Source organism: Macrobrachium nipponense, chromosome 41, assembly GCF_015104395.2.
Source record: "Macrobrachium nipponense isolate FS-2020 chromosome 41, ASM1510439v2, whole genome shotgun sequence".
Taxonomy (NCBI): domain Eukaryota; kingdom Metazoa; phylum Arthropoda; class Malacostraca; order Decapoda; family Palaemonidae; genus Macrobrachium; species Macrobrachium nipponense.
The window spans coordinates 4,614,945-4,637,841 of record NC_061102.1 but is presented as its reverse complement, the minus strand read 5'-3'; the positions used below and the strand labels follow the sequence as shown (position 1 = coordinate 4,637,841).

At 46.4% G+C, this 22,897-nt stretch overlaps 1 protein-coding gene across 2 annotated transcripts in view; it reads right to left on the bottom strand.

The window, feature by feature from the left end:
• LOC135212444 (putative glycerol kinase 5) overlaps nt 1-21,876 on the bottom strand; it is a 137,441-nt gene extending 115,565 nt beyond the window's left edge. For both annotated transcript variants that reach the window (XM_064245814.1, XM_064245818.1), the window contains exon 1: nt 21,628-21,876. The gene's annotated coding sequence lies outside the window, so the exon portion shown is untranslated. The remainder of the gene's footprint in view (nt 1-21,627) is intronic.
• Between the last annotated feature and the right edge of the window lie 1,021 nt (nt 21,877-22,897).

Here is a 22,897-nt window from a genome sequence, read left to right as displayed (position 1 = left end):
CTTTGATCCTTAAGTCTACTCCTAGAATCCCGGGAGTCCAAAGGGGAGCGCCTGCTAGGAGAGGAGAGCCTACTATGTTCAAGGCGCTTAACAGGATCCATGCGCCTGTCCAAAGGAGAGCAGCTGCCTGGCGAACTGCGCCTACAATGAGGCGAAAGCCTACTAGGCTCTTGGCGCCTACTTACAGGAGAGCGAAGCCCTGGTGGAGAAGATCGCCTACTAGGAGACCGGCGTCCTTACCATGCTCCACAAACTTAGATCTAGAACTCGTGGGTCTCTGCAAAAGGTAGTCTCCCAGAAGAGACATATCTTTCAGGCTCTACACGCCTGTCTGAACAGAGCGGCTAATAGGAGAGCCGCGCCTATCAGGAGAAAAGCGCCTATCTTCCGCACCGCGCTTGGGCAGCGGGAGAGCGTCTACTTGGGGAGTAGCGCCTACCAGGCTCTAGGCGCCTAACAAAAGGAGAGATCCTGTCTCTTGACGAATCCATGAAAGAGGAGGCTCTCTTATCCGGAGATTGAAGGATCTTCGGAAAGGAGCGAGAAGACGAAGCTGTACGCTTGTCTTTAGACGAGCACCTACTAGGCGCTAGATCCCTTTCTACTGGAGAAATGAAGTCACCAGGAGAAAGCTTCTTGGGCGATTGTCGCCTGGAAGACGACAAGCGTCTGCCGAGGGAAGAGCGCCTCCTTCCATCCGCTGATACAGGAGAGAGAGCCGACTCTGACTGAGAAGGTAACACAGGCGAAGGAATCCTAGACTTCTTGACGGGGAGAGAAACGTCTTTCTTACGACGCGTTCCTCCAGCCAAGGAGCCCGCCAGCGACGAAATCTGAGCTTGCAGCCCCGCAAGAATCCGAGCTGGAGATCTTGCAAAATCCTCCACAGGTGAAGAGGCTCGAAGCCTACTATGAGGCGAGAACTCCTGCTCCCTCCTGGGTTTCTTGATATACACTTCCGGCTCTTCTGGAAAAACTTCCGGGCTGGAAGGAAAGGCGCAAGGAGCCTTCCAGGCTCTCTTCAGCGGTCGCGAAGAATCCGAGGCGCTCCATCCTCTTCTAGGCGAAGGTGAGGAAGAAGAAGAGAAGCATTGGCGCAATACCTCCTTCTTCGCGCGAACAAGGGCAGCCTGGGTACAAACATCAGGATCTACCGAGGGGACGCCTGATCGGTGGGAGTTCTCCCTAACCTTCCTGCGGCTGTTGACTTTCCTCCTCCACTGGGACGGGAGTCTGGAAGAGGTCTAGGCCTGGAAGCATTAAGGAGCCGATCAGACGCACCCTCCACTGCACTGGGGTCACTGCACAATTCACCTTCACTACTCTTACCTTGCAACGAACGAATCTTCTTTTCCATGCTAAGGATCATGGCTCTCATGGTTGCCACTTCCGTAGTCGTATCTTTGGGTTCGATGCAGGGCGCAGGAGCTGAAACTGGAGAAGGTTCTAATGCTACAACAGGATTGTCTACTTCTACCTCGCTAATACGAGACTTACTAGAACTTCTAGACGAAGCTTTTCTCACCCTGTCTTTCTCCAACTTCCTCAAGTAGGAAGAAAGAGCCTTCCATTCACCCTCATCCAACTTCTCACACTCATTACACGGGTTAACAAAAGAACATTCTTTCCCTCTACATTTAAAGCAAACTGTGTGAGGATCTACTGTAGCTTTCGGTAGCCTCACCTTGCATTCATCCATAGAGCACACCCTAAACATAGAAGATTTCTTAACCTCTACATCAGACATCTTGAAATCAAAGAAAAATCCAAATCAATATCCAAAAAACAATCCACAAGTGCGTATGCCAAGCCAACAAGATCAGGTACTTCACCGAAAGTCAGTCCAAATAAATCCACGGCAACGAGAATCGAATAAAGCTGTCAGGAGGTAACAACCACAGGTGTAGTCGTCACCGGCGACAGAAAAATTCTGGCTGGAAAGGGAGATTGGTTCTTACAGCCGCCACCCAGCGGCGGGTAAGGTAGATCACCTGACCTACCTGTCGCGTGTGCCGCGAGTTTTGAATTCTGTCGTGACGTCAGAGACGTAAAGCTAAGTATATATCTGACAGGAAAGTTCATTTACAAAAATAGAAAATATGCTACATGCACAGCTTTTGGGGAATGTCTTACCTGAGCCTATTACATAACCAATAAATAGCCAATTTAAAGCAAATCATCTTAGCATAAAACATATTTACGTATTTGGTAAAATCTTACTTAAAACCATCATCAGATTTTAGACCTCAATATATAATTTTCCTATGTTTTAATGTGTGCTTTGAATGTTTCTGACATTGCTTTTGTTCGCAGTGGACCTAACCAACCAGAACTAACCTTACCTAGAGAACCAGGTCCTTACCCTGTTGCATATAAATATGGGCCTGACCAAATGGCCTATGAAGTATTTCACTTACCAGACAGGATGAACAGATGGAATTACCTAAAGTTCTTCCAACATACTGAAAGATGAATGCATGTGTGGACAGGTAAGCAAACGATTTTATGACAGTTTGCTACTGGATTCTGTTTGGGAAGGACCTCAGCCACTCAGACCAGAATATGAATAAACTATGTTTATGCCTAATTCATTTCATTGTTACACACTGCAGCGCTATTTGTAAACTGCTGCCAGTCCATATTATGTAATAACAAAAACATTTCCATGTGATTCAGACAATTTTGTGTCCTGTCTTTTTATGAAAGGTGTTACCAGTAAAATGAGGCTTCACAGTCCATTTCATAAATAACTGAACTAACCCTCAGTTCTAATTCAAGCTTATTTGTTAATGGTGTACGAGAGTAAAAATCTCTCTTGAATACCTAGGCAATACTAAGTATTCAGACCATACCTAGGTACTCTTGTTGCTAATTTCCTATTATGTGAACCACTGCAGCAGATAACCAACAGATAGACTAGTATAGAATAGGCTAGCCTATAGTATGTAGCTAGCTCTACCGTTAGATCTAGGTAATAGCTACCTAACTCCGCACCGACTATTTCTTTAGAAATTATAGTTTCCTATAATATTTGGGTTGCTTATTAAGAATTTACCATTATTTTTGGGGGGTCAACTGTAATTATCCCCCAGTAGCTATAGTAGTACTAAACACAGTGAAATACATTTGCCCAATCCCTAGTGGCTGTCGTATTCGCAGGAACAATCCTTGTTGTCCATGCGGCGTTACTGCCTAGAATTACCATAGTACCACCTCTTCAGCCAGCGGAGTTTCTGTTGGTGCCACACAGTGATGCCGCGACGAAGGCAACGCAAGAAATGAAGACGGTGACCTTGAGTTGACAGTCTGACTGGCAGTTTCGTCAACATAATGTGATATATGAAAGCCCCATTCGAACTAAAATAAGCATGTGACGCTCTTTGTAAAATATATTTTCAAGGCAGTTTTGAAATCTAATATGGCGGCTACCATGGGATGTACAGGTTCTGATCAGTGACGAAAATCATTTTTCCCAGCCTTCCCAGCAATCATTTGAACAATGGTAGCGTAGGGTAAAACACCACGGCAGGCCAAACAGGCCACCTACAATCAACGCTTGCCACCCTCCGAAAAAGTACATTATAACGCGTCCTGACACCGGAGATGGGCATCAGTCGCGACTTGTTGTTGGTGAGAAATGGAGCTAAAGACCTCTACTCTGCTGTCGAAGTAAGTATTTTCTCCAAAGTTAGAAATTAAGGCCAAATTTTAAGATTTAAACAGAGGGTACTGAAAACGGTCTCAAACGTAGTGCAAATCTCACCAAAACGCGTTCAACATTTTTACTTACAACTCGAGGTATTTAGAAGATTGACGCCATCTTGATGTTTACGGAGTCGCTTGTGTCAATAACTAACCATTTCCTGTGATAAATCCGCACACCACTTGTGCCCACAGACGCTGGGGCACTTTTATCACAAAAAACGGAAAACTTTTCCTCACCGAGTAAACAACTGTTTTGTAGAAGACGACGACGAAGCGTGCACTTCGATAATTTTTTAAATAAATAGTAAAACATCAATATTTTACATATTTATGATGATTAATTTGAAAATATTCGTTATTGAAAAAGTAACTCGATTCTGACTCAAATTTAAGTAATTATTTTTTGGAATTAGAACGTTCTTTTAACCCTCTTACGCCGACTGGACGTATTTTACGTCAACATTTTTTGTCTCCCGTGTGCCGACTGGACGTATTTTACGTCGACTTACAAAAGTTTTTTTTAAAATTCGCGGAAAAATACTTATAGGCCTACCAGCCTAAAACTTTTGAATCACGCGCCTTGGGGGATGCTGGGAGTTCACGGATCAAGGTGTTGTTTTGTTTACAATCATTACGCAGGCGAGCAAGCGCGAATTTCTTTCTTGCCGCACTAAAAAGTATCTGAGACACATCTCGGAAATTATTTTGTCACTTTGACATAATTTTTGTACCATTGTAAATTAGCCGTTACATGAAGTATTATATATGAAAATATGACAATTTGTCGAAAATTGCATTTTTCCTAACTATACAAACCTGAGGTCCTTTAACAATAGGAAGTAGCTAGCGGCAGCTGGAACGGTCGTAAGCTTCGAACAAGGGGAGAACGGTAGTTAACTGCTTGTCCGACAGTCGCGCGGGAGGTAAACAAATCACTTTTGCTTTTGGCCCATGCAAAATACGCAGAGTGAGGGGTGGCATGAGGAGGGACTAAATGTAAAGGACCTCAGGTTTGTATAGTTAGGAAAAATGCAATTTTCGACAAATTGTCAATTGTTCCGATACGTAATACAAACCATCGGTCCTTTAACAATAGGAAGACTCACTTCTTGGTGGGAGGAATCTGAGTCTTTTGATGAACAGACTGGTGTTCGTCCATCCCTGGAATGCCTCCCTGGTCGTAAGAGCGAGGGAGGGATCCAAGCCTCTGTCCGATTGATCGGGGTGTGCACCGCAGGATCAATGGTCAGACCTCTGGGCCGAGTACTAAGAGAGAGACAAGCGTATCTCTTCGTACCAGCAAGCAAGAACTTGTTCCTGTTTGCAAAAGGCAACATAAAGTATGGGTTTGTCTCAAGCTGGCATCCACTTCCTCCCCCTTGTTGGAGGAAGTGGTGGGATATACGCTCCTATCCCTAGTGAAAGATAGGATGGGGCTCTGTTGAGTAGCTCACCTGCATCTCGTCCTTATCCAGCAGGGTGACGACCGTGTCCCTCTACCCACAGGTAGAGGGGAAGAAAAAGATGGGAAGAGGAGCCAGTCACACTCTCATTCACTCATCCATTCTTACGGTCACACCAGGACTCGATGCTGTTCAGCCTGCGAGGGTCTGAGTTCGCTACACAACGTGTTGAGCAGCCACCACGGGTCCCAAGGAAAAAGATCCAAGGACCTGTGGGCAATATCCCGAAGGTAGAAGGAGGTGCATGTGGTCTGGTTGGACCAGACCCCTGCCTTCAGTACCTGCACCACGGAGAAGTTCTTGCGGACAAAGCAGCATCTCCTTCGCATCGAAGGCGGTGAAGTCCATTAGGGAGGGGATTGTGAACGACTCAAGCCGATCGTCAGGGACCGAAGGGTTCTGAGTCTTCGCTACGAAGTTTGGTACGAAATTGAGCGTCACGGATCCCCATCCCCTGGATGCTTGACTTCGCAGGAAAAGTCATGCAGTTTCCTCAGAGGAAAAGAAGGGAATAGTCGCATGACCTATCCCTCTTCTCGACTTCGGTGATGTCCAGTACCCATACTGGTCTGTCCGTTTGCCACGAAGAGTCTCGCATCCTACGTCTTCACAGACGAATCGAGAGAAGGATTCTCAAGATTCAGAACCTGTGCTTACAAATGACTGAAAACGCTAACCGCTATTTCATTGCTGTCCGGTGAGAAGTCGTAGTTGCAATGAAAGCGGGGCGTTCTTCAGTAATGAAAACACAAGGGAGAGCTGCCTGAAGAACTGCTTCTCATGGGCTGAACGTTTGGAAGTAGAGCTGGCAGGTGTGGGAATAGGCGATGTCTTTCAATACATCTGCTAATCCCAGGTGAACAATGAATAATTGCACACCTCCGAATACGAGATATTTTGAGGACAAACTCAGATTCCGCAAAAATCATTCGCATTATCGCAGTGCGATGCAGCAAGAGACCATTACAGAATTCTGTTACCGTGCGGTAAACAGAAAGATGAAAGTCGAAGAGATATCTCTGTTGTAAATTCTCGCAATACTGAAGGCGATGAATTCGAGCGTCACAGCAGTAGATGGTCATTCATGTATGCGAGAATCCCCGTTAATTAGAGACTTAAGTCCGTGATTGTTGGGCAGAGATATGGTTGTATCAATCAAAGCAGGGGAGAAAAACATAACCAACCGTGCATCTCGAAGAGGCAGCTGGTACTGAATTGCCTCGGGCAATTCAATACGCAGTAGCTGTCGCCGACACGTCATCCTGAGTTGCCAAGTAATCCTTTCCACGAAGGAATGCGTTCGGCTAGAACCACCGAGCATAAAAAGATATGCTCAAGCAATTATATTTAGGCAAAACGAACTTCGGTAAATACAACAGCTGAAATGGTGTTGTCTTGACAAAACCATAAGTATATAAAATTGAAACTGGAAACTCCTGGGAGGTTGCAGGCAACCCGAGTTGCAGTTCAATTAGAATACTCCTCGTCTAAGTCGCAATCCGTAGAGTAACTAGGATATGCGCCTACCCCTCGGACAATTCAACTGCTTAGCAGAATCATGTCGCGAGGTTAATATACATAGTATATTTGTAGGATTCTGAACAATGATCTCCATCCTAAATTCTTTTCCTTCAAGAAAACAAAATAAGGATTGGAGATCGACCACCTTCGATCTCTATCAAAGAGAGTGAAGGAGAAGTCTTCCTCGAAGGAAAGCTTCAATGGTGAACAGAATAATGAAGACGATAGTTCAAGCCAAACTGGATGTTCCCGTCCGTTCTTCTCTATTCCAGGTTGGTCGCCTACTGTGAGATAGTCTTCTTTCAGCAGTAGTCTTCTTCCCAATGCTAGAAATTCCAGGAATTCGAGCATAGGCGAGGTTCCCGATTATCGTGTAACAATTATCGGGGATTCTTGTCTCGCTCACTTTGGACCGTGGTCTCGCCTAAGTGTTTGGAGATCGTAAAAAACTCGAACACTGAATGCGCTAGAAATTCCGTAGTAGCGGCAGACGGCGTCACCGACACAGCATGGGGAGTGTAGACCAGGCGGGGGGACGCAGCATAAGCGGCCGTGGAGGTAGTAGTGGAGACCGCCCCAGACCTCGCTAGATGCTGCAGCAGCCCGTGGATGCTAGGCACGCCCTGCCGCCGCGGTGGTCCATACCTGTCCGAGGTCGTCTCCCACGGATGTAGCACCTGTGGTAGCAAAGATAGATTAGTAAGAGGGGTTCCCTCACGCATGGGGGTAAGACATGCCCCACCCCACGAACCGCAAGGCAAGACCCCAAATACAAAATACAACGAGGAAGCTGAGCGGGGGGCAGGAAAGAAGACGAAGAATCGGATACCAAGAGAGTCGCGGGAGAGCTTTCCGACGACTTCCTGGCAGACCTTCGCTTCCCCTACCCCCGCACAGCAGTGAAAAGTAATATGAAAATGAAACAGAATACTACACTTGCGATTCACTTCATAGAACTTAATGGGGGAAAAGATCAATTCCCGGGTAAGAGCGGAAACTTGATCCATAATAATATGATGCTATCATAAAATATATATGAAAATGAAACAGAACACTGCACTTGCGATTTCACTTTCACAGAAAATAAATCGTAAGGATCAATTCCCGGGTAAGAGCGAAAATATGACAATTTGTCCAAAATTGCATTTTTCCTAACTATACAAACTGAGGTCCTTTTACAATAGGAAGGTACTAGCGGCAGCTGGATAGGTCGTAAGCTTTCGAACAAGGGGTTCGGTAGTTAAACTGCTTGTCCGAAACCAGGCGCGCGCGCGCGACTGGAGGTAAACAAATCACTTTTGCTTTGCCCAAGCAAAAAATGCAGAGTGATGGGGAGGGGTGGCATGAGGTGGGGCATGTGTAAAAGGACCTCAGGTTTGTATAGTTAGGAAAAATGCAATTTTGGACAAATTGTCATTTGTTCCGACACGGCATACAAACCTTCGGTCCTTTTACAATATAGGAAGACTCACTTCTTGGTGGGTGGAATCTGAGTCTTTTGTGAACAGACTGGTGTTCGCCCAACCTTGGAAGCCTCCCTGGTCGTAAGAGCGAGGGAGGGATCCAAGCCTCTGTCCGATTGATCGGGGTGTGCACCGCAGGATCAATGGTCAGACCTCTGGACCGAGTACTAAGAGAGAGGCAAGCGTATCTCTTCGTACCAGCAATGTAAGAACTTGTTCCTGTAACAGGAGCAAATATAAAGTCATGGGTTTGACTCTTGTAGGCATCCACTTCCCCCACTTGTAGAAGGAAGTGGTGGATATTCTGCTCCTATCCCTAGTAGTAAAAGGGATAGGATGGGGCTCTGTCATATAGCTCACCTGCATCTCGTCCTCTCCAGCGTAGTGACGACCGTGGCCCTCTGCCCACAGGTAGAGGAGGAGGAAAAGATGGGAAGAGGGAGCCAGTCACTCACTCACTCACACATCCATCCACACAGTCACACCAGGACTCGATGCTGTTCAGCCTGCGAGGTCTGGGTTAGCTACACAACTGTTGAGCAGCCACCACGGGTCCCAAGGAAAAGGTATCCAAGACCTGTGGGCAATATCCCGAAGGTAGAAGGACGTAAAGGTAGTCTGGTTAGACCAGACCCCTGCCTTCAGGAACCTGCGCCACGGAGAAGTTTCTTACGAAACGCCAACGAGGGGCCAATACTTCTGACTTCGTGAGCTCTCGGACGGGACGTACGGATGTCGTCACTACCATCAGCCTCATACGCCCTCCTGATGACCTCACGCAGCCAGAATGAAAGAGTGTTCTTGGATACTTCTTTCTTGGTGACCCCGTGCTAACGAAGAGGCGTCGACACTCAGGCTGAGGTGTCGAGTTCTCTTCAGATAGCGCCGTAGCGCCCTCACAGGACAAAGCAGCATCTCATCCGCATCATTATCGGTGAAGTCCAATAGGGAGGGAACGTGGAATGACCTCGAACCTGTCGTCAGGGATCGACGGTTTCTGAGTCTTTCGCAACGAACGTTAGTTCGGGACGAAATCGAGCGTCACGGATCCCCATCCCCTGGAGTGTCGTACATCATAGGAAAGACATGAAGTTCCCCTACTCTCTTCGCCGATGCCAGGGCCAGCAAGAAGAGGGTCTTGAGGGTCAGATCCTCTGACGACTCTCGGAGTGGCTCGAACGGCGTTCGAGTCAGACTCCTAAGGACGAGAGTCACATCCCACGCAGGGGGCCTGAGTCCCTGGGTGGGCAAGACCTTTCGAAGCTCCTCATAAGCAAGGAGATCTCGAACGAGTTCGAGATGTCCAATCCCCCTCAGTTTCAGGACGAGCGCCAATGCGGCTCTGTATCCTTTGACTGTGGGGACTGAGAGGAGCTTCTCTCGGCGAAGAAAAACGAGGAAATCCGCTACCTGCTGAAGAGTGGCTCTGAGAGGAGATAGACCCCGTCTACGACACCAACCACAGAAGACGGCCCACTTCCCCTGGTACACAGCTGCAGAGGACTGACGGACGTTCCCAGCCATCTCTGTTGCTGCGCTACGAGAAAAGCCTCTCGTTCGCAAGAGATGGTGGATAACAGCCAGCCGTGAAGACGTAGGACTGGACTGCTCGGTGGTACCGCTCGACGTGTGGCTGGGCGAGAAGGTTGTGCCAAGGGGGAATCTCTCTCGGTTCTCCTGCGAGAAGAGCCAGCAGGTCCGGATACCAAATGGCCTGTGGCCATTTGGGAGCCACCAGGATCATCCTGAGATTCGGGGTGACCAGTGCTCGACTGATCACCTTGCGAATCAGGCTGAAACGGGGGAAAGGCATAGGCGAAGAGGTTGTCCCACGGGGGTGTTGAAGAGCGTCCTCTGCAGCTAGCCCATGGGTCCGGCACGGCCGAGAAGAACACCTGGAGCTTCCTGTTGTTCCGTGGGGGTGGCGAACAGATCCACGACTGGTCGCCCCACAAGGTCGAAGAGCCTTTCCGCCACGTCCTGGTGTAGAGACCAATTCGGTCCCTATCACCTGATCCCGACGGCTGAGCGTGTCTGCTACTACATTCCAAATCTTCCCTGGAATGTAGCGTGCCGACAGCTCTATTGAGTGTGCCTCGGCCACTGCTGCACCTGCCGAGTCAAACTGGTACAACGGGAGAGACACTAGGCCCCCCTCCCCCGTTTGTTGACGTAAGCCACCACCGTGGTGTTGTCGCACATCAACACCACTGAGTGTCCCATCAAGCGGTCCTGGAACTCTTGGAGAGCGAGGAACGCTGCCTTGAGTTCCAGTACATTGATTGTGAAGGTGCTTGTCGTTCTCGTCCCACACTCCTGAAGTCAGCAACTCCTCCAGGTGTGCGCCCCATCCCTCGGTCGATGCGTCTGAGAACAGCTGCAGTGGCGGGGGGGGGAGTGCACAGAGGCACTCCTCTTAAGAGGTTTCCTGTCGTCAGCCACCAGGCCCAGGTCCTGCCTCACTCCTGTGTCAGTGACACTGGAAAGCTTGGGGGATCGTCGCCTGTGACCAAACTCTCCTTTAGTCTCCACTGAAGAGACCGCAGGTGAAGACGCCTGTGAGGGACTAACTTCTCGAGCGACGACAGGTGTCCGATCACGACTTGCCATCGCTGAGCTACCTGTTCCGACCGAAGACAGGAAACTGGTTAGGCTGCCTCCCTGAATCTGGCTGATCCGCGAGTCTTGCGGGGAAAGACTCGCCCTGCTACCCGTGTCGATCAGCATACCCAGGTACTTCATCCTCTGCTTGGGCTCGAGATCGGACTTTTCGAAGTTCACAACGATCCCCAGATCGCGACAGAACTCGAGCAGTCGATCCCTGTCCTGTAGCAACTGCGAGCGGGAGCTCGCCAGGACTAACCAATCGTCGAGATACCTCATCAGACGTATCCCGTGCGGAATGGGCCCAAGCAGCAACACCAGAGTGAACACTCGCGTGAACACCTGTGGGGCGGTGAGAGACCGAAGCAAAGTGCCTGAACTGGTACACCGTCCCGTCGAGGATGAAGCGGAGGTACTTTCTGGAGGACTGATGAATGGGTATTTGGAAATACGCATCCTTCAAGTCCACCGAAAGCATGAAATCGTTCTCCCTGATGGAGTCTAGCACTGAGCGTGCCGTCTCCATCGTGAACCGGGTCTGGCGAACAAAACGGTTCAGGGGAGAGAGATCTATCCACCGGGCGCCAGCCTCCCGTAGACTTTTCCACCAGGAAGAGTCGACTGTAAAAGCCCGGTGACTGATCCGTGACGATTTCTACAGCTCTCTTGCTCAGCATGGTCTTGATCTCCTGTCTCAATGCTACGTCCTTCGATGACCCTGGAACGTACGACTGCTGTTGGACCGGGTTGGAGGTGAGGGGTGGCCGAGATTCGAAGGGTAATAGATATCCCTCCCGAAGGACATCTACAATCCAGGTCTCGGCGCCGTAGCGCTGCCAAGTTGCCCAATGGCTGGCCAGGCACCCCCCCCACTTCCGGCAGCAGGTGAGGGGGAACGCCGTCCCTAGCGTTTCCCCCCTTTCTTCGACTTCTTCCCGAGCCTCCACGGAGGAGGAGGGCTGTGAGGAGGGCTGGTTACGGCTCCCCTTGCCAGAAGTCGAAGAAGACAGAGTCATTCCCCGGGGCTTCGCCGCAGCTACAGTCTTAGCACCCGAGGAAGCGATAGCCGAGCTCTTAGACTTGGCCGCAGTCCGAGGCTGCCCAGAAGCCTTCGAGACTGCTGGTGAACCAGACGGTCACTGTCGTCAGTGCGCCGTCTGTCCACCGCAGAGTTCCACCACTCTACCTGGGAAGAGAGACGTGGAACTCCGTAAAGGTCCGTTGCGAAGTCCAACGCCGCTTCACGCCCGGCCGCCCTGGAAACCCGAGTAAGGACAGCGTCCCTTCGTCGGAGAACCAGGTTTGGCCCACAGGTTCACCGTCTGGTGGGCAAGGAAGGAGATGGCTCTTCCCCCAGACTGGCAAAGTCTCCTGAAGCCGAGTCATCTTCGGGAGAAATTCCCCCGGAGTTGGCTGCGACCTTATAGATACTGTGAGGGACCACAGCTCTAGCCAGGAGACTGGCCCTGGAAAAGCTGCCATGGCGGTAGATTCCAGGCCGAGTGCCTCTTCCTTGCTGCGAGAACCACAGGTTCTCGGACAGGAGCTGCTGCAGAGAACACACCTGTTTGGGCGGCGGCATCGGGTCTTCAGATGGCACGTAAATCGCCGCTGTCGCAGCAGAGGATGTGGAAGCAGCTTGCTCGACCTGCCAGACTTGAGCGAACCGTCTTGTCCGGAGACAAGCGATTCAACCTGGTCCAGCACTGAGTCCGCAAGCTCAGAACGCGGAAAACCACCGTCGGTCTGGGTTCCCTCTTCGGGCCCCAGAACGACTCGAGCCGGGACGTGGGCTCGGAGGTGGGAGCGGCGAATCCTTCGCGAGGTCGTTGTGCTGACGAATCAGCGCAATAACCTCGGCAAAGTTCCTCTGGATCTCAGGAGTGACTGCAATCCTGCGGAGTCGGACCGTCCAGTCCCTCAAACAGGAGCCACTCCCGAGACCCTCCTCCCTCAAGGAGAGGAGCAGCGACAGACCCCTCTCGGTCTCCTCCAACCACCTGTGCGTACGACTGGCTGGTCCGATAACCGAGGCATGGTACGTACGACGACGTGGTGGGATCCTGAGGGCGCACCCCTCCACGGATCACTCCATCAATACCTCGCCCATCCCGGGTGTCAAACCCGAGGAGGTTGAAGGTATGGGAGAGGCAGACCTGACGCTCCCTCCTCGCTCGCTGGCAGAACCAGCGGGCTTGGAAGACTGCAGGCTATCGACCACCCTCGGTGGCGATCGAGCTGCCAGGACCTAGTCGTGCCGTCCCTCGCTGTGGAGAACGGCTGGACCGAGAACAGCGGCCCCGGTCTCGTGTGTCAGAGGAGCTGGTGCTGGTCGCCGTACCCGATCGCTCTCTGTAAGAGTGACGGTCAGGCGACCGGCGAGCTCCACTGTCACGGTGAGATCGGTGCGTATCCTCACGGTGCGTCAGTTCGCTGGTACCAGCCGTGGCTGGTGCCGGCGAACGGGGGGGGACCTCTTCCAGCCTCAGCCCGTGGCCGGTCATGGACGTCACGTCCGCCGGGTAGCCAGCTGCTCGCCGCTGAGAGCGAGAGCTGGTCTGGTGAGAGTCGCGTGAGCGGCTGTCACAGTCTTCCGCTCCGTGCCGTGAACCTGACGCTGAGCGGACTCAGAGGTCTGGTTCCTGGCTGCACGGTCGCTGGTAGGCGACCGTACACTCGGTACCTCTCGCGAACGAGAGGCCGAGACGGACCCTGTTGCTGTGGCCGAACCACTGACAGCAGGTGAGGAAGTGCCGGTGTTAGCCGGCACTCCTCTGGTCCCCGTAGTCTTCTTCCTTGCGGAAGAAGAGACGGGTCCTGCTCCCGAAGGAGCAGGGTGGACCAGGCGGAAGAACCCCCCGTTCTCACCAGGAGCGAGACGGGCCCTTAGAAGTTCCCGAAGGAGACTTCTTAGGGGGGGGGGAGGCGACCTTCTTCTTCTTCGGCGGGGGAGCCTTAGAAGAAGAAGGGGAAGAGGCGGCAGACGACGACGACGACGAAGAAGACGATGAAGACGACGACGACACCTTCCTCCTCTTCTTCTTCTTCGTCAACCTTCTCAGGACCGATGTCAGATCTGTCATCCAGAGCGGAGCCGGGGCTGCTGTTGCCGAAGCAACAGGGCCCGGACGCACCTGTCCGAACAGATCAGCATCGGGAGCAGCGGCGCCAGGAACAGGAACAACATCAGCAGGTGCAGGCATCACAGGAACGGCAGAAGAGACAGCAGGAGCAGGTACAGGAACGGCAGCAGTCGGTCAACGTCACGTCCGTGGACAGCAGCTGGGGCAGGTACGGCAGGTACGGCAGACTGTGTAGGCGGTCCAGATGGGCGGACCATCGGCACAGACAACCTAGGTACCGGTGGGCGGTCCAGGGGCGAGCTCTTGGGCACACGAAAAAGTCCGGTCGAGCAGCACGCAAACCCAGGCGCGCATCACAATCCCCCAGTTTACGACTGGCCCCTGCACCGATGTAGTGGGTGTCACAGAGACCGCGTGCTGGGTGTACACCAGGTGAGGAGGTGAAGCGTAGCCGGGTGTTGTAAGGGTCGTGGTGGTGGTCGTGACCGTAGCATGGGTGACCGCCACAGAGCCAGCGAGATGGTAGAGCAGCCCCTGGACACTCGGCACGCCCTGCAGCCCCAACGATGCCCACACCTGTCCGAGGTCATCCTTCGCGGCAACCGCACCTGAGGAGGCAAAAGTCGGGTGATTAGGAGGATCCTCTACCCGCTCGCGCGAAGACGAACGGATAGAGGACCCAGAGTACAACTCGACGTCAGGGTATCTAGCGCCCTCCTCCACACTCGACAAGTCAGGAGAGGAGAAGGACCTAGAAACCCCCCCCGAAGGGGAAGGCGCGAGACGTGGAAGTTGAGCGGGCGGCAGGAAAGAAGACGAAGTATCCGTCACCAAAGGAGTCGAGGGAGAGCTTTCCGACGACTCCTTTGCAGGCCACTCGCTTCTCCTGCCCTCATACAAAGTCCACTGCGCCTCCGACCAATCATTACAAACATCACAAGGCTCGGCTCGGGTGCATTCGCGCCCCCGACACCGAGCACACAAAATATGAGGGTCTATCTCCGGGAAAGAGCGGAACTTCCCGCATTTACGCCCTTCGGTACCCGGGCATAGTCTCCGTGGGGTAGCGAGGCGAGGAGATTCCATCATTAATCAATTGATATGAAAAGAGAGAAATGATTGTACTTACAATGACTCTTTCATACACAAACACAACCAAATACTCAAGAAAGCAAACGACGAGAAGCGGGCAGAGAGCGTCGAACACACACGTCCACTCGCTGTGAGGCCGAAAGCAAAAGTGGTTTGTTTACCTCCAGTCGCGCGCTGCGCGCCTGTCGGACAAGCAGTTAACTACCGAAACCCACCTTGTTCGAAAGCTTACGACCTATCCAGCTGCCGCTAGTACCTTCCTATTGTAAAAGGACCGAAGGTTTGTATGCCGTGTCGGAACAATGATCCAAATTAAAATTGATGCAAATAAATAAATGAAAATGAAAAGAATACTGCGATTGCGAATCCACTTTCATTGCATTCTATCATACAAAATAAGGGGCTCGTGCCGAGCGCAATCACGCTCTCGGCAACGAACGCACAGGGCAAAAATATAATGAAAAGAGTACTTACATTTTTCAATTACACACTTTCGCCCAAAATACATGACTCGGTGCGAGCGCGCCCGCCCTTGGCACCGAGACATAATTCAAGGGTTCAATTCATGAAAAGAGAGGAAATCGCCACATCTACGGCGATAGCTCCATGTTGGTTCATAATTAAGTAATGAAATGAAAAACAGAGTACTTACAGTTCATTTTCAAGTCAAACAAACCATTAGTAGAAAACACAATATAAACAAAGCATACGACGATGAAGCGGGCAGAGAGCGATGACGAACACGTCCTTCACACCCGAGGCCGAAAGCAAAAGTGGTTTGTTTACCTCCCAGTGACTTTCGGACAAGCAGTTAACTACCGTTCTCCCCTTGTTCAAAGCTTACGACCGTTCCAGCTGCCACTAGCTACTTCCTATTGTTAAAGGACCGATGGTTTGTATTACGTATCGGAACAATTAGCTGTTATATAAAGTTTTATATATGGAAATGTGCGCAATTTCATGCACAATACAACTAAAAACAACCCATGGTTGTAGCTTTTATCAGTTTTGAGATATTTTCATATAAATAACGATAATTGCCAAAATTTAAACCTTCGGTCAAATTTGACTCTACCGAAATGGTCGAAAAACGCAATTGTAAGCTAAAACGCTTATATTCTAGTAATATACATTTCACAACAAATTGGAAGTCTCTAGCCCAATATTTCGATTTATGGTGAATTTATGAAAAAAATAACATTTTCTTTATGTCCGCGCGGTAACTCTTCCGAAAAAATCATACGTGCGATTGTGGTAATGTTTGCACCATTTTAAATTATATATATAAATATATATATATAAAAAATTCAACATTCGGTCAAATTTAACTCGTCAGATATTGTCAAAAACTGCTATTGTAAGCTAATACTCTTACAGTATAGTAATATTCAATCATTTGTCTTCAATTTTGAAAGAAATTTGGAAGTCTTCTAGGACAATTTCTTTAGATTTATGGGTGAATTTTTGCAAAAAAATTAATTGTTTATACGTTCCGCGCGTTACGAATTCATGCATTATTTTGTGATAATATTTTCTCTGTGTTGCTTTTATCATTTTACAATGTGTTATATACCAAAATGATTGCAATTTATTGTACATTACAACGAAAAAAAAAGTAACTTGTTACCTTTAACCGTTTTGCGCACAGAGCGATTTGAATACAATTATATATGAAATTTCGTTTTTGCGCTATCATATATTGCATTATTTATATATGATAATGATAATTTTTTTCATTTCTGATGGTTGCATACTAAACTTCAGCCAATGACAAAAAAAGGAGCCAAAAATGAACTCTTAATCTTGAAAACTAAGCTTGCTGTGAAACACCTCCGGCACACGGGAGACAATTTTTTTTTTTTACCGCTTCGGCGTAAGAGGGTTAAGTCCTGTATTATGACATCATGACATCTTGACTTTCGTACCTATTGTAAATAATTACTTTACTCAACTTTCTTGCAAAATAGTTTACCAGTTATTCATGCAGATTATCAGCTCTTCATGTAATTTGTATAATCGTAATGCGCATATATATATTTATTATTTACTTTTTGAATATATGAAGAGGTTTTACTGCCGGATTATCGCCGTAGTGTGATGCAATCGTTTTCAGTCCCTGCGCCTCTGTTTTCGCACCATAAGAAATTATGGGGCCGAATTTGCAATGACCAGAAAGTCGTTAAAAGAGGAAAGTTAGCATTGAGGGGCATATGTTTTGATTGAGAAAAATACAAATTTATTCAATAAGTAGCTTGTAAAAAATACTTGATTACAAAAACTTGATTGACAACTAAGCAGCATACCTACTATGGGTTTCAGAGACAGTGCAAGCACGTTTTTGGGCAATACCTATTTCTGTAACGAACACTCGTATCAGAACGAGATTTTGCTATAGTGCATTACACCCAGTGCCGTATTTTATAAGGGCATCGTGAATCACTAATCGTAAAGAATAACGACACTTGTCCTTGTACCAAGAGACAAAACTCCATTATGCAGAAATGGATATGAACACACGTATGAAGCTCCACCTCCCCCCCCCCCCCCCCCCCCACCCCCCCCCCCCCCCCCCCCGCCACCCTTTTTCTTCTTTGTTCCTTCGCCTTCCTTTCTCTCTCTCTCTCTCTCTCTCTCTCTCTCTCTCTCTCTCTCTCTCTCTCTGTTGCCATTCGGTATGTGTTGACCCTCCAAACTGGGTATAAGACTATACACAAAACGTTGAAAATGGTGAAATTAGGCTATGTATTGGAAGTATATATACATAATTATTAAAGCAATTTTATCATTATTGCATTACTATGACAACTAGAATTCATGGAAACTGTTTATAATAATGAAACAGCGTATGTGTGAAGCCTCCACTAATGTGGCAACGATGATTTTGCCATTCTTAGCATGCAAACATTAAAGGTTACATTTATTTCTGGCATACGGTTATTAAAGAAACAATTTAAAATACTAATATAGACTGAAATCAATGAAAACTGCTAGCAAAAACAAAAAAGCAAAAAAAAAAAAAATATGTATATTAATTCACTTATCCGAAGTCGTTCCTCTATGGTTTTCGGCAGCCAGATGTACGAAAACGTTAGAAACATTTGATTGTATCTACTTTAGAAATATCTGTAATTATTCGGGGTAATTTGGTTGCAAAAAGGAGATAATATACATGAATTAAATTAAAATTTTTAAATAACAAAGTAAATTTGAACTAAATAACGAGTAAAGTAAACAATTTAGGGAATAAAACTTTGCAGTTTCGTCGTCTGCTGTTCATAACTGTGTTTGTGGCGGGCGCGCTTAGGAACCAGGAACAGCAACTTGTTTAAAGTGCAATGTGGAGTGAACTGAGACCAAAATGTGTATAATAACAATCAAATAAGCACTGTGGAGTTTCAGTTGTGATGGCAGTAAGGATAAAAACCACCGATTACAAGGTAAGAATGAATTCAGTTCAAACCATGACCCCGGAAATAAAAAGTTTCATACTTTCAGTAATATAGGCAACAAAATGTTGTTTTATTGTGCCGATTACAACTGCAATCTTGAGTAAGATCAATAAACGTTACATAGGTATATAGGGTAAAACACCACGGAAGGCCAACCCTCACCACGGTGGACGGGTCTTATTCACTCGATATTTAATTGGTGAAACAAGAATACAATTGCAACTCTAAGCATACCATTTAAAAGATTGAAGTTTCGTCAACATAATGTGATATATGAAAGCACCATACGAACTAAAATAAGCATGTGAGCTCTTCGTAAAATATGTTTTCAAGGCAGTTTTGAAATCCAATATGGCGGCTACGTTTTGCATGGAAGGTTCTGATCAGTGACGGCCACCATCTTTCCCCAGCCTTCCCAGCACTCATTTGAACAATGTTAGCTTATACGTATATGTAACGTTTATTGATCTTACTCAAGATTGCAGTTGTAATCAGCACAATAAAACAACATTTTGTTGCCTATATTAGTGAAAGTATGAAACTTGTTATTCCCGGGGTTATGGTTGAAACTGAATTCATTACTTACCTTGGTAATCGGGCGGGTTTTTTATCCTTACTGCCATCACAACTGAAACTCCACAGTGCTTATTTGATTGTTATTGTACACATTTTGGTCTCAATTCACTCCACATTGCACTTTAAACCCGTTACTGTTGCTGGCTCCTAAGCGCGCGCGCCACAAACACAGTTACGAACAGCAGACGACGAAACTGCAAAGTTTTATTCCCAAAATTGTTTACTTTACTCGTTATTTAGTTTAAATTTACTTTGTTATTTAAACATTTTAATTTAATTCATGTATATTATCCCTTTTTTGCGACCAAATTACCCCGAAAAATTACAGATATTTCTAAAGTAGATACAATCAAATGTTTCTAACGTTTTCGTACATCTGGCTGCCGAAAACCATAGAGGAACGACCATGGATAAGTGCATAGAGGAACGACTACAGAGAAGTGAATTATTTACATATATTTTTTTTTTTTTTGCTTTTTTGTTTTGCTAGCACTTTTAATAGATTTCAGTCTATATTAGTATTTTGAATTTCTTTAATAACCGTATGCCAGAAATAAATGTAACCTTTAATGTTTGCATGCTAAGAATGGCAAAATCATCGTTGCCACATTAGTGGAGGCTTCACACATACGCTGTTTCATTATTATAAACAGTTTCCATGAATTCTAGTTGTCATAGTAATGCAATAATGATAAAATTGCTTTAATAATTATGTATATATACTTCCAATACATAGCCTAATTTCAACAATTTCAACGTTTTGTGTGTAGTCTTGTACCCAGTTTGGAGGGTCAACACATACCGAATGGCAACAGAGAGAGAGAGAGAGAGAGAGAGAGAGAGAGAGAGAGAGAGAGAGAGAGAGAGAAAGGAAGGCGAAGGAACGAAGGAAAGGGGTGGCGGTGGAGGGGGGGGGGAGAGGGTAGGTGGAGCTTTAAACGCGTGTTTGTATCCATTTCTGCATAATGGAGTTTTTGTCTCTTGGTACAAGGACAAGTGTCGTTATTCTTTACGATTAGTGATTCACGATACCCTTATAAAAATTACGGCACTGGGTGTAATGCACTATACAAAATCTCGTTTCTGATACGAGTGTTCGTTACAGAAATAGGTATTGCCCAAAAACGTGCTTGCACTGTCTCTGAAACCCATAGTAGGTATGCTGCTTAGTTGTCAATCAAGTTTTTTGTAATCGAGTATTTTTTACAAGCTAGCTATTGAATAAATTTGTATTTTTCTCAATCAAAACATATGCCCCTCAATGCTAACTTTCCTCTTTTAACGACTTTCTGGCCATTGCAAATTCGGCCCCATAATTTCTTATGGTGCGAAAACAGAGGCGCAGGGACGAAAACGAATTGGCGTCACACTACGGCGATAATCCGGCAGTAAAACATCTTCATATATCCAAAAAGTAAATAATGAAGATATATATGCGCATTACGATTATACCAATTACATGAAGAGCTGATAAACTGCATGAATAACTGGTAAACTGTTCTGCAAGAAAGTTGAGTAAAGCAATTATTTACAATAGGTACGAAAGTCAAGATGTCGTGACGTCATAATACAAGACTTGAAAGAACGTTCGAATTCCAAAAAATAATTACTTAAATTTGAGTCAGAATCGAGTTACTTTTTCAATAACGAATATTTTCAAATTAATCATCATAAATATGTAAAATATTGATGTTTTACTATTTATTTAAAAAATTATCGAAGTGCACGCTTCGTCGTCGTCTTCTACAAAACAGTTGTTTACTCGGTGAGGAAAAGTTTTCCGTTTGTTGTGATAAAAGTGCCCCAGCGTCTGTGGGCACAAGTGGTGTGCGGATTTATCACAGGAAATGGTTAGTTTATTGACACAAGTGACTCCGTAAACATCAAGATGGCGTCAATCTTCTAAATACCTCGAGTTGTAAGTAAAAATGTTGAACGCGTTTTGGTGAGATTTGCACTACGTTTGAGACCGTTTTCAGTACCCTCTGTTTAAATCTTAAAATTTGGCCTTAATTTCTAACTTTGGAGAAAATACTTACTTCGACAGCAGAGTAGAGGTCTTTAGCTCCGTTTCTCACCAACAACAAGTCGCGACTGATGCCCATCTCCGGTGTCAGGACGCGTTATAATGTACTTTTTCGGAGGGTGGCAAGCGTTGATTGTAGGTGGCCTGTTTGGCCTGCCGTGGTGTTTTACCCTACGCTACCATTGTTCAAATGATTGCTGGGAAGGCTGGGAAAGATGATTTTCGTCACTGATCAGAACCTGTACATCCCATGGTAGCCGCCATATTGGATTTCAAAACTGCCTTGAAAATATATTTTACAAAGAGGGGCACATGCTTATTTTAGTTCGAATGGGGCTTTCATATATCACATTATGTTGACGAAACTTCAATCTTTTGAATGGTATTCTTGGAGTTGTAATTGTATTCTTGTTTCACCATTTAAATATCGAGTGAATAAGACCTGTCCACCGTGATAAGGGTTGGTAGTCGCTGGTTTTTCCCCCTATCTACCTAAGTAGCCTGCCTAATCAGGGTCCTGCCATAAGGTACAGTAAGCCTCTTGAAGAAACTACGGTGCAACTAGCACCACACAACAGTAAATTAACTACCTTAATCACCAATTAAAATTACAACTTTACGATACCGATACGGACAGCAGCTTACCCAAGACATGCAGTCTGCAGTGGCGAGAATCTTGACATGGGCTAACTTAACTTAGCCTTAATATTCGCATAATTAAGGTTCAATGGGCTCAAAAGAAATTTTGCAACTGGAGAGATAGAGAGTGGCCTTTCAGCCTTCTCGAGAAAAAGTGGTTGACCACAGAGCCAAGGTTTACGAGCACCAGAGGAGTCCGTATCAGGTTCCTGGAGGTTGAGGATCTCGACGTCTCAGACATTCACGGATTTTTGTTTGTTTACATCGGGGTCGCGTTCGAGTTTCATTTATTTATTTATTTTATTTCATTTTTTTTTTAATTCTTTTTACTCTCTTTTTATTTTATCTTTTATATTTCAAAATACGCCAATCTTACCTATTTTCAATTATTAAAGTTCTGGGAATTTTTATGTATGAATCTAGGACACTGCATAATGAGGCATACGCTTTCACAGTTCCGTGAAATTTTCATTGTTCATATATATATATATATATATATATATATATATATATATATATATATATATCTATATATATATATATATATAATTATTTTGTGTGTGTGTGTGTGTGTGCGCGCGCGCGCGCGTGCTCGTTCAGCAAAGACTTTGCTCTATTATATCCTATTTAGTACTAATGTATATATATATATATATATATATCATATATATATATATATATATATATATATATATAATGTGTGTGTTCGTTCAGCAAAGAGGACTTGGTCTATCATACAGCCTATTAGTACTAATGACAACTGGGGCCGGTCACCCTAAGCAATGCATTGTGGGAATTAGCTTGGACATTTGTCATATTCTAGTTCTTAATTATTACTCGATTCATAAACAAATGTAGATGGAACACTCTAATGGGAGCTGCAAGATAAAACTGCTGAACGATATCTCATACTTCCTTGGCAAGGTGCCAAAATTTGCTGAACTTCAGAGTATGCAGTGAGACACGTGCCACTCAAGAGAATTTTCTCGAGATGTTAACATGAAGATTGTTAATCTCACAAAATTGTGGAATTATTAGTGTTAATGTTTTCACTAAGGAACTTTGAACACTTGCGGAAATGACTGACTTCAACGATAGAAGTTTTTATCTAAGGAGACTTTACAATCACAGCAAATAGTTAACAAACAAAAAAATGCCCTGTTATGAAACTTGTGATCAATTATAACATCAGTAATGGACTATAGCAACTCTGTCAGAATCTAACGTAATGCCCACTTTTAGATTATTGTTGATCCGTTGTCTTAATAAGGGTAAC